Source organism: Nicotiana tomentosiformis, chromosome 3 (genome assembly GCF_000390325.3).
Source record: "Nicotiana tomentosiformis chromosome 3, ASM39032v3, whole genome shotgun sequence".
NCBI lineage: Eukaryota > Viridiplantae > Streptophyta > Magnoliopsida > Solanales > Solanaceae > Nicotiana > Nicotiana tomentosiformis.
In genome coordinates, this window is record NC_090814.1 from 31668562 (window position 1) to 31679366 (window position 10805).

General features: G+C 38.6%; 1 non-coding gene across 1 annotated transcript; it reads left to right on the forward strand.

The window, feature by feature from the left end:
- Positions 1-5366: 5366 nt before the first annotated feature.
- Positions 5367-5473, forward strand: LOC117276886 (small nucleolar RNA R71). The gene has a single exon (XR_004507145.1). It is a non-coding gene; the product is annotated as a small nucleolar RNA R71 (small nucleolar RNA).
- The last annotated feature ends 5332 nt before the right edge of the window (positions 5474-10805 follow it).

Consider the following 10805-nt stretch of genomic DNA (forward strand, 5'->3'; position numbering starts at 1 on the left):
TTTGGGAATAACATATTTGAGTATTAAAGGAGACCTATGGGATAGATCCACATCATGTTGAATTGATAATGTATGTTTAGGGTGTGTTTGAACAAAGTAAGGTGTTTTAGGAATGGCAAGAACTTATGTGGAACAAGTTGGGCACATTAAGTGGAAAGGAAGTTTCAATTGGCACAAGACCCAACTTCAAATGAATATAACTCCCTAAATAATTAGGTAGTGATCTACCTATAAAATTAAAGCTCTTTGAATCTAGTTTCCAACTCATCAAACCGTTTGTCATTTGGATATGTATACAGAAAGGTATGACCATTTTACTGGACATGTGTCATATGCGCGCCCAGATGTGCGGCCGCGTATATTTGAGAGTTTCTGCCTCAGGTGCGCGGCCGCGCACGTAGGAACTCATTAAATAACCCCAAGGCCTGGTATAGAGAGGGGTTAAGTCATTTTGGCCAAAAAATCTGATACTTTTAGAGTGAGAGAGAGTGTCCTAGAGTGAGAAGGTGTTCTTCAATAATTGTTCTTCAATTCTTGCTCAAGTTTTGGAAGATTAAGAAGGGAAATTCACTAGGTCTTCATCCTAGAGGTAAGGTTCTATATCCCTAACCCTCAATTTCAAATTTTTTCTAGAAATGGATAATTAACAAGATAAATTTTGGGCATGAGAGTTGTTTATTTTACATGCATGTGTTATCAAATGGTGTAGGAAGATTGTTGAGCTAAAAATGGTAAAGATTGGGTTGTGGGTTGATGGAATCCTCCATAAAAGGACCTTGAAACCTTAATGTACACCTAGTGTTTGATAAAATGCTCAAATGAGCTAGAACCATGAGCATCTTCCTAATTTTGGTTCAATTTATTATATTTCTATAATAGATTAAAGTTGCTAAGAATTTAGGAATATTTTAGAGTTTAAGGAAGCTCGATTGAAGTATGTATGGCTAAACCCCCTTCTTCTTAGAATCGAATTCCACGATGTTCATGTAATTAAAGTAAAACCTTGATCATTATTGAATTGGCTATTTCTAATGTGGTTGTGTCGAAGGATATATGTTCAATATTTATTCTTAATGTTTTATCATGTCATCTTGCCATTTGAGGATATGTTCAAAATGTGAAATATGTGTTAGAAACGTTAAGACTTCATGTCAAGATCGAAATAAAAGTTGTTATGCCAAGTTGTATGAAAAGCTTCTATGTGCCTAAGATTCCCAAATTGCTGTGTTATGTGAATTTAATGTCTTGAACGGGAAGCCTTATTGTTGTTGATAATGATTATGATAATGATATTTGAATGTGGAAAAGGGGACTGGAATTATGAAATACGGCCAAGTGCCAAGAATGATTTTGTAATCGTGATTACTAGTGCCAATGAATCGAAAGAATATGAAAGAATTATGATGTGAGATAATTGAAATTGTGGTTATGTTTGATGTCTCAAGTGAGATGGCCTAGCCGTTAGGGCCGTGATCAGACGCCATGCCACACACATGGTGGTAACTGTGCTGGAAATGATAATTAAAATTGTGGATATGGTTGATGTCTCAAATGAGATGACCTAGCCGATCGGGTCGAGATCGAACTCCGTGTAAGAACACGGTGGCATTGTGGATTGTGGCACTGTGCTGGAAATGATAATTGAAATTATGTATATGGTTGATGTATCAAATGAGATGACCCAGCCGATCGGGTCGAGATCGGACTCCGTATAAGAACACGTTGGTATTGTGGATTGTGGCACTGTGCTGGAAATGATAATTGAAATTATGGATATGGTTGATGTCTCAAATGAGACGACCTAGCCGATCGGGTCGAGATCGGACTCTGTGTAAGAACACGGTGGTATTGTGGATTGTGGCATATGGCACTAAAGATTACCCAACCTAATAAGATGGAAATTGACTTGAGAACTTATGTGATCCTTACTTGATGTTTTAGTATTGTTTTGAAGATCTTATTGAACTCATGACTGTTTCCCCCTTGTATTATTGTCCATTCTATTGAGATGGTGTTTTAGCTTTACATACTAGTACTATTCGACGGTACTAACGTCCCTTTTGCCGGGGCGCTACATCTTTAAATGGATGCAGGTGGTTACATAGCAGACAGTGTTGATCGCAGTTAGTGGTACATCATCATCTTTTCAGCAGACTCGGTGAGCCTCATTTCATCCCGGGGTCATGTATCTTTTATACTTTGTGTATCCCGTTAGAGGTATAGCCGGGGCCTTATTGCCGACAGTATCATTGTACTCTTCTTTATCCATATAATATCCGTAGACATAGTGTGGATTGTGTATTGGTGCTGGAAAAGTTAAACTATGCTATATTTTGGTTGTATTACTTATCCATTTGAGACTTTAAAAATGATGAACCTTATGGCAAGAAATTGGTAATTTCAGGCATGACCGCTTTATTTTGCAATTAATAAAAACTTATATTCTCTTTATTCATGAATGAGTTGGGTAGAAGGAAATCTAATAAGCTTGCTCAGCCGGGTTCACTCGGTTAAGCGCCGGTCATGCTCCTCGGGTTTGGGGCGTGACAACTTCTTTATGCACAATTACATCAAGAGTCACCACTATCAAAAAATATTTTACACAATAATACAATATTTTTTCTTTTCTCTTTAAATTCAAGTGGCTCTTACTTTTTCAATACAGTGTACCTTTCTCCTTATTTCAATAGTTCCACTCAAAAGCCAATCCAACCACCCCACACTTCAACTTTTACAAAGTTCATACCAAATTCAAGTGCTCATGAGAGGTACAAGGTTCAAATAGATGGTCAATTCGAACAAATGGTTAAGGCTTGTAATATGGTTGCCAAAGAAACAAGATTACAAGCTCAAATGGGTTAACTACGATACATAACAATTAGGTGGGTAAAAGCATATAACTCGCTCAACAAAGAAATACCTATATCACTTCCAAGATTGAATAAAACTTCTATTTCGCTTTGCAACTACACATGGCAAATTCTAGATATCAAATGTAATGAACCGAATAACACAAAACCCCACACACACCTGACACATAACTCACTCAAGATTGGATTATCAAGGCACTCTAGTCAAAGAAGTTAAGCAAAGTTAAGATCATACAATCTAAAGTACTTATGCAAAAGTCAAAAACTGAGCCTAAAGGTCACAATTAAATTACTCACCATTTTCAAGGTATAATTGAGTCAAGAGATATTGCCTTCCATCTAAACCATAGCACAAGGTTTCCTACTCCTAACAAAAATAAAAACTAACTACACCCACTTCAAACAAAACCCTTGGAAAAGAACCGCGACACAAAGAAAAATCAAGGCGAACTTATTACACTACCTACAAAAGAAAATCTTTTTGTCTTTTTCCTTCGACTTTACTCCCTCAAGAAACCCGTCGAATGATATCCATCGTCGGGAAAAATCGAGTTTTTTTCAATTTTTATGGTTTTTTTAAATTTTCCAACTACTACAACTAACAAAACTAACACATATACATGTAACATACAATTATCCCCCACCCCACACTTTAAGTTGTGGCATGTCCCCATGACACACAATTAAAAAACATAAGGTAAATGAAACTTCCCTGAACATCTAGTCAGTGTCTGAGTCGAAGTCAGGCTCCATTCCTCACCTTCGGACTAATGCGCACCATGCCGGCAACTTCTTCTCAGCCTTTTTGGGGTACACCCCACACTTATCTTTCTGACTCAGTGCAACCTTCTCTTTTAAGACCTTCACTTTCCACTCAACACTCGCAACTGGTTTTTCTTTTTGTGCTCCCTTTTCTACATTCATATCAAAATTCACCGTCTCGTCACCCACTCTAAGCATGGGTTTCCTCTCGTGTATATCCAATATTGCTCTACCCGTTGCTAAGAATGGTCTTCCTAGGATGAGGGGGATCTCCTTTTTCTCCTCCATATTCACCACTATAAAGTCTACAAGAAAATACGAACTTATCCACCCGAACTAACACATCTTTCACTATTCCCTCGGGTTTTAAAGTCGTTTGGTCTGCTAGCTGCAAAGATATTGGCACCGACCTTATCTCTCCAATCTCCATCTCCAGTTTCCTGTAAATATATAGAGGCATTAAATTAATTGAGGCACCAGAATCACATAATGATTTATTAAAACAAATAGTTCCTATAGAGTAAGGTATAGTAAAACTCCCTGGATCTCTACACTTTTGTGGGAGTTTGTTTTGTAAAATCGCACTGCAATGCTATGAGATCTTGACCACTGAGATCTCCTCGATTTTCCTTTTCTTTTTAAGGATCTCCTTCAAGAATTTGGCGTAAGTAGGCATTTGTGAGAGCACTTCTGTGAATGGAAAGTTCACATAAACCTATTTCAGCACATCCAGAAATTTCTCAAACTGCTTGTCCATCATTTCTCTACATAGCTTTTGAGGGAAAGGTAGAGCAGGCATACGCTCGCTCTCATCAGGTTCCTCCCTTCTTGATTTTTCTTCCTTCTTCTTCTTCTTCTCAGTTTTCATCGGGCCTTTCTTCTTTTTATCAACATCATTTTTCAATTGCTTCGCACTTTTGTTTTTTTTCAAGTATTACCCCTTTTTGGATCGGGGTGGGATCTTTCAACACTTGCCCACTTCTCAGAGTTACATCATTCACTGTTTCTTTGGGATTCTTTTCAGTGTCAGCAGGGAGAGTGCCTGGAACCCTCTTAGATAATATTGTTGCAATCTGTCCCACTTGTATCTCCATGTTTTGAAGACCAGTGCCAAATTCTTTGATAGATGCTCCATGAGCGTCCAACCTCTCATTTGTCTTGACAATGAAAGCCTTTATTAGATCCTCTAGACCAGGCTGAATGGGCCGTTGAGGCAGAAATTGCTGCATATGCTGATTTTGGTATACTGGAGCTCCTTGTCCCTGTGGTCTAGAGTTATTTTGATTCCAAGCATTCACAGTACCTCCAGGTGAACTCCATAAAAAACTGGGGTGCCTCTGACCCATTGCATTGAAATTGTAGTTTCCCACAACATTTACTTCCTCAGTTAAGGCTTGACACTCATGAGTAGGGTATCCTCTTTCACATATATCACAAGTTGTGTGAGGCTAACTTTGTATCGAGGCTAAGGTCAGCTTCCTTATCTTTTTGGCCATAGCATCAAGCTGTACCTGCACAGATGTGTTTGCATCAACCTGGTGAACACCGGTTGATCTTCTACTTTTTGCACTCTCAGAGGGCCATTGATTAGCATCTTCAGATAACTCATCAAGAATTGTAACTATCTCCTCTGGAGTCTTCTTCATCAATGGGCCTCAAGCTGCATTGCTAAATGTTCTACGTGAGGCTGGTGTCAATCCATCCCAAAAGTCCTGGAGTTGCATCCAAAGTTCAATTCCGCTATATTGACACTTTCTAACAATCTCCTTAAACCTCTCCCATGCTTCAAAAACAGTTTCAGTATCTTTCTGGCAGAAGTTATGGATTTGTCTTCTAAACTTGCCCGTCTTAGCTGCAGAGAAATATTTATCAAGGAATTTTCTGGTCATCTCCTCCCATGTTCTAATCGAACCTGTGGGTAAGCTTCGAAGCCACTGTTTTGCATCATCTTTAAGAGAAAAGGGGAATGCCCTTAAATACACCCCATCTTGTGACACACCATTGTATTAAAAGGTGTCCATAATCTCCTGGAAGTCCATTAGATGTGTGTTTGGGTCTTCATTTGGCTTCCCTCTTAAGACACAACAGTTCTGAAGAGTTTGAAGGAATAATCAATTTATAATGAGAAACACGGGACTTACAAGTCCATTGTGGGGTTCAATTCTAAAAGAGGAGTTTAGCCAACATACCTGGAATTCATCCCTTAATAATGCTACGTCATTCCACCACACTAAACAACTTCAATCTACAACAATGCAACACATTTGCATCAATATTAGCAAGATTTCTATACTTTAAGTCATTTAGACTTTTTATCAAATATCTAATGTGCATATCTTTCTACAACCTCCTTTAATGGAATTTCTTCACCTAACAACCACCTTCCACACCAATGATTCACCTCACAACTTCCATTAGCACATGCATGCCCAACACTTCACTCCCAACCCATTAATGTTATCAATTAATTCATTTTACAATCTCTACAATACCAACACAACCTAGGTTAGGAACTTATGGCTTCTAATTACCATCCCATAAGTCATAAAACATATTTAAAACATAATTAATCACCATATATTAGTTAGAGATGTTAGATATACCTTTTATAATGAAACTCTTGAGAATCCCAACTTGTAGTGTTCTTAACCAATTAGGGGATTTGAATGTAAATCTATGGATCTTCAATATTAATCCTTGTTAATATAAGTGTTTAGGAGTAGTAATCAACTCAAAATACTCCAAAAACATTACCTTGGTTCATGGGAGGGAAGTATAGGATGGATTTCCCTTGATATAGCAAGCTCTAGCTCAAAGAAATGACTTAGCCACTCTCTCTACCCGGCCTTGGGGGGTATTTATAGGACTCCTACGTGCGCGGTCGTGCACCTGGGCAAGGGTCATAACTTTCTGTAAAAATATCCAAATGACAAACGGTTTGATGTGTTGGAAACTAGACTCAGAGGGATTTAATTTTATAGGTATATCACCACCTAAGTCTTTATATTGTGGGAGTTATATTCATTTGAAGTCGGGTCTTGTGCTAATTGAAACATCCTTTCCACTTAATGTATCCAACTTGTTCCACACAAGTTCTTGCCATTCACAAAACTCCTTAGTATGTTCCAACACACCTTAAACACATATTTTCATTTTAAAATGATGTGGTTCTATCCCATGGGTCTCCTTTAATACTCGAATACGTTATTCCTGAATACCGTTAACTCACTTTAAAATCTTAAATCATTAGGAAAATTTTTAAATGGGGCCTTACATTCTCCCCCACTTAGGATCATTCGTCCTCGAATGAGGGTCAAAATTCACCATTAGCTCCCAATGTGACTCAGTTGCTATAACACACACCAGCAGTTCCAAATTTTTGAGTAACTCCCTAAATTTCCAAAAATTTTGCCAGAGGCTCCCCTGTAATTGGGGACTATCCTCCTGCCAGAGATTCCCAAAACCACCCTAACAACATATTCATAACTCAACAAAGCATCACAGTATATATCAATAACACTGATCTCAACATTAAGGCATTACATTAACAGAAGTGGTATCGAGACATGAGTTGCACATATTTAAATCATAACACATAACAAGTACCCTTTTGAACCACAACTATTTGGTTATACATGCAAGTGAGAATACTTCCTTTACTTTGACGGAGGAACATATCAATTTACGGACTTATCTACCAGGGATGACAACTAGGTACCTCTTATAAGCCAATTACCCATTAACTTCACCTTCAATAGTTTCGACCAGAATGATAGGCAAAGGATTTCCAACAACCTTCTGGAACCTAGATACATGATGCATCGGGTGCATGGAGGACAACAATGGGAAACATCATACTCATAGTTTGGCCTATTTCCTTCAACATTCCATAAGTCCTAATGTGACTACACATACTTTACCTTCCTTAACAATTCATCCAATATATTCATAGAGAAAATCTTGAGAATAATCCGTTCACTTTCTTCCACTCTAAATCCCTATGCCGAACACCCAAACTAAACCTTTGGCGACCTCCAACAATTACTCTAAGATGTACTAGCATGAATATGACCATAAAATTTACTATCCAATATATTTGATCACGGGATGATGCTTCTTCTTTGACATGTTTGAACCTTCAACCCCCGTAGGTTTACTATAAATAGGAACAACGAGGTTCGAGATTGGGCTGGAAAATTTCAAAAATCCATCAATGTGCTGAGCAGGGCATTTCAGGAGGTTATATCTTAAGAAACATGAAGGGTACTACCAATAGTGCTGACACGGTTAATCATTGTGATGACATCACTGATTCGACAAATGAGGCATAGAGTTGCCTATTAGGCATTGATAATGTAGGGACCATGTTCATGATTCTTAGATTTAAAAGAAATGAGTCATTTTAGACATGTGACATATGGGAGGCATGGTCGGGAGGATAAAGACATTAGCGTCAGTTATTCTTGGAAGACTATGAGTCATGAAAAGGACAACAACAATTGTTTCATTCCATATGTGCCTTGTTCGGCAATAATAGGCCTCAAAGAGAAATAGCCAAGTACGTGACACCAGTCGCCTCTTCGAATGTAGGGAAAATCAGTTTAACTCGAAATGAGAATATTCTGGCACCCTGAATGTGATATGGATTTCAAAATTCATGTAGTTGCATTGCGCTTTTAACATTAACTAACACAAGGAATAGATATGCCACAAGCCCATGAGGATGAAAAAAGAAGTTGAACACTTGCGAGATTATTATCATTCTGACAGCTTAACCCTTCACAATAGTTGATCCTATATGAGAGGACTAGAGATATAACAAACTTGTCTTTCAAATCAATATTCTCATGATATGTGCTAAAATCTTAAACATCCACCTAAGGTTGGAGGGAAAGGTCGCGGTAAGGCTACTTAACTTTCAACCACACACAAGGGAAACCATGTAGCTATGACATCTTAGTATTGGGATGAAATCATATATTGGTTAGAGAGATTGAACACTTTGCTATGAGCTAGACACATTTCAGCCATAATAACTTTCAAGCTGCGACACCAGGCCACTTCATGGGCAACTACAATACTAGGAACAACGTGATCTACTTACTGTGAAATGATCTAAGTGGGCATGAAAGTCATACCGATATGGGCAAATAAAGACATCTACCTGTGATGAATTTGTGAAAATATCAAATTTCCCAGAAACTTTTATGCGGACAAGTGACCCCTTTCAACTGACAGGTGCACATATGATAGGTGCTGAGATATGCTCTCATGTTACTAGATAGTGAAAAGGATTCATGATAATATTCACAAAGGATAAAGTGAACGTTCAAACCATAGGAGCCACATACACCAGAGAGAAAAAGAGTGGCTCAAGAAGGATCTCAACAATAGGCTGCTATACATTAGGTTTGATACCATATAGGTAAACTTTATGACTGCATGTATAAGCACAAGTGAGCAGATGTTATCCATTTAACTCAAAAGGTTCTTGTAAGAAATTCATCAGGTATAGTCCCTTGTTGAGAATTTAGGAAAGCAAGTGGGAAGTATTAATCCTAGAGTTATAACTCAATTCAAGGACATAATTATAGAACTCAATGCCTCAAGAGGTCGTAAATAAGAGAATTTTGATCATGAGGCTTCACGAATACTGCATCTCATTCAAAGAGTAGGTACATGCAATGTTTTGTGATCCAATGTTTTGGTTAAGACCAGATTTATGTAGGCTCTCGATATAGATGTACATATACAACAAGGAAAAGCATGTGGTGTTCAGAATGATATACTAAAGAGTGACTTACTTGGTAACTTTAGATTGACGGGGCAGTGCCTTAACTGATACCCCTTGACTCCACATCCATAACATACATTGGTACCATAGTGACATACCCCTGAATGACATCTTCTACACTTCACACAGTGAGGATGAGGTCCGTTAAACTGACTCGCCCCACCGACCTGATATTTACCCTTTTTGCATACATCAAAAACATTCCCGTATCCTTCCTCCAAGCCTTCATGGCTGGACTAACAATCTCTATACCGGTTTATTGTGTGGGCCTTTCAAATTTCCCAAGCCTGCCACCCTTAACACACTCCTGAGCATACTTACAATACGATGCAAAATGTTCCCGCCCGCATATCGGGCAGACCGGGCTATGTGTACCCAACCTAGGGCATTTTTTCTTCTTGTGCCCCATCTTTCCATAACCATAACACATTTAAAGAGTCATCCAACACGTCCCTAAGTGGCGCTTCTTACAAATCAAACATTTCGACTTATTGGTAAAAACAACTCTCTTTCGCTTCTTAGGTCCTCTCACCACATGATTTGGTGGCATGGTGACATTAATATGAACAAGGACACTTCCCTTAGCAACAAGTTCTTCCAATCCCCCCACGGCTCGACACATTCTCCCAACGAACTCCCGTGCAATCTCCCCTAAATTCAATGCCAAGGTCATTCCCTCATTGCTGCTTCGAACCCGTGGATTACTCATCTGGAAAAATGAGACATGACGAGGAAATTTCTTCCTATCTTGAGCTCTATCGCACGATCTGGAGTATCAAATAAGTGTGAAATTCCTAAATGTCCAAATAGCCTCCTCATTATATATGTGGTCGACAACACACCGATAAGAAGGACTCTACTAGACACGGCTCCGATACATCCTAGGACACTTTAAAACCTTAGGCTCTGATACCAAGTTTGTCACGCCCCGACTTTGGGGAGCACGACCGGCGCTCAACTGAGGTAATCCGACCGAGCAAGCCTGCTGGATTTCCTTCTACCCAACTCACCCATAAATAAAGAGAATATAAACTTCATTAATTAATGTTCATGAACAACACTAATTCCATCACCATTAGTTACTTCCTTTATAAGTTTCCAAAACAATACATTTCACAACCATAGTTTTACAGTGGAAGCATGAGATACAATTATGACATCTTTAGTTTAACTTTTCCACACTAATACACAACCCACGCTATTTATACAGAACCTCTAATAGATATAAAAGAGTACAATGATGGCGCCGGCGACAGGGCCCCGACTATACCTTAAAACATAAAGTATAACGTCAAATGACATGAATCCCGGAACAGAGTAGGGCTCACCAAAATCTGATGAATAGAGAGTAACTGCTAACGAGGATCAAAATCGCCCAC